The following is a 2,510-nucleotide window of genomic DNA, read 5'->3' on the forward strand; positions in this document are numbered from 1 at the left end:
GTGCTCCAGATCAAGACAGAGAGAATTATGACTCCCTTTATATGTAGAAAATATATCTAAAAGAGCAGTATCCAAAGACAATGGCAAATAGAAAGCCTATGTAATATATTGGTTAACCAAGAAATGACTACCAGTTTTGAGGAAAAAATAAGCCAAACTTTATTTTATGTTTTGTTATTTACATATTTACTGTTCCTCAGCTTGCGGCATTTCTAAATTGGGTAATGTATGATAATAAATACTAATTATATTATTTCATTGATATAGTTATATTAATATTATAATATAAATAATGCTTATGTTAATTATATCCTTTGTTTTTGTGATAGAGACAGAGAGAGGTACAGAGAGAGGGACATACAGGGACAGACAGACAGGAAGGGAGAGAGACGAGAAGCATCAACTCTTCATTGTGGCACCTTAGTTCATTGATTGCTTTCTCATATGTGCCTTGACTGGGGGGCTACAGCAGAGAGAGTGACCCCTTGCTCAAGCTAGTAATCTTGGGCTCAAGCTAGGGACTTTGGGTTTCAATCTAGCAACCTTTAGGCTCAAACCAGTGACAATGGGGTCATGACTATGATCCCACGCTCAAGCCAGTGACGCCACACTCAAGCCGGTGAGCCCGCGCTAGCGCGGATGAGCCTGCGCTCAAGCCAGGACCTTGGAGTCTTGAACCTGGGTCTTCTGTGTCCCAGTTCAATGCTCTATCCACTGTGCCACTGCCCAGTCAAGCTATATATTCTTTATTTTATATATGTGTTCATATATGTTTCAGTCATGGACGTGCTAAATGTAGATATCTACATGTTGGTTTTGTCCATTTTTGTTCAGAAAACCCCCCAAAAGCTTCACCTGTGGTTCTATTTGTGGAATATGACCACAGAGCCACCTTAAGAAAGCTGCCATTGGATTAAAGAGTTAAGTATAAAGTAAAATAAAATTATGGAATAACTAGCAGAAAATAAATTTGAGGGGTTGTTGGTGGGACAGCATTTTAAGTGGTGAAGATAAAAACAAAGATCAATTGATCCAGACATAAAAGTTCTAAACTTGCAAAGAATAAGAAGTAATTTTATATAAAATATATATGAAATAAATGTTTGGTTCTATAATATACAAAACATTTATCTAAATTGATTAGGATAAAAACAGAATATTAATAAATAAAAGGTATTTATGAGCAATTTATAAAGAATATATGCCGATAAAAATTACATTGAAAATATTTTATCTATTGACCTTTTAAATATAGCTCACATACTCACACATTACTTGAAATGCATAGATTTATGCAACTAGTCGGACATGTGCTTTGACAATTTATATCATTCATCTTGTCTTCTGACCTTGTATTAAAAAATAGACATGCAGGATGATCGCCTATTTTAGTAACAAAAAAGGGAAACAATGTAATTATCCAATAATATGAAAAAAGTAGTTAAATTAAAAAGGGTATGTTAATTTCATAAATATATAATCATTAAAATTAAAAATTATAAATACAATTTAACACTATCTGGCAATATTTTATATCATTTTTATGTTACATATTTTATATAAAAATATTTAGTTAAAGGGCAGAAAAAGATTTGTGTATGTGAACTGATTACATGGAAATATATACAACGAGTGATCTGTCTATACCAGAACCATTAGAGAATTTGAAACAAACAGAGTACTGAGATGTTTGGATATGATTGAGACAGGCCTGTCTCCTTAAAGTATTTCCTTTGTATTTATTATAATTCCATTCCAAAGCTATAATAATGGTAAAATAACAACTAGAGTATTTGTTTAATGGTAAGCATTAGGGTTTCTAATTCAAGCTATTTACAAAAAAATAAAAAGTCTATTGAAAAATATAATGTCTTAATTCTGAAGCAGAGAGTGGGAACAAGCTTGGCCAAAAGAGACTACAGAAGACTTATGTTGTGAAAATGTGTGGAGAGGCAGAAGGGGTCACAGGTGACTGAAGATTTCTGCGTCATTGACAGGAGAATAATCAAGGTGCCATCGACCAGACATAAGGCTTCTTAAAGACAGAAGTTCGCTACAATAGTAGCAGCAGTCTTTGTTGTGGTTTGATGGGACTTCTCGCCTCTCACCGTACAGACCCGTATCTGGAGGTTGCTGCACAGATTCATTTTTTATCCACAGGACCAAACTAAGTGCCTCTCCGTGAACATTTGGACTAGAAATCACATGATACATCTGCCAGCAATTACCTTGGGCATTACTGAAGTGCACACAGGCCATTGGCTCTCACTCACCTCGTTCTCAAACAACGATGTTGGAAAGAGGCCTTTCCTAAAACTTTCAAGTGATCTGCAATCTCCTGGACTACTTTCATAATCAGCTTTTTAAAAATATGTTATTTCATTTTTGGATACTGACCAAAAGGCAGGACATTGTTGGCGAATTTGTAGCTTTTCAGTTTTACATCTAGCAATGTTTGAGGAGTGATTTTACCTTTTGGTTTCAGTCTTTGACACTGAGCTGCAAAATGT

Source organism: Saccopteryx leptura, chromosome 3 (genome assembly GCF_036850995.1).
Source record: "Saccopteryx leptura isolate mSacLep1 chromosome 3, mSacLep1_pri_phased_curated, whole genome shotgun sequence".
Taxonomy (NCBI): Eukaryota; Metazoa; Chordata; class Mammalia; order Chiroptera; family Emballonuridae; genus Saccopteryx; species Saccopteryx leptura.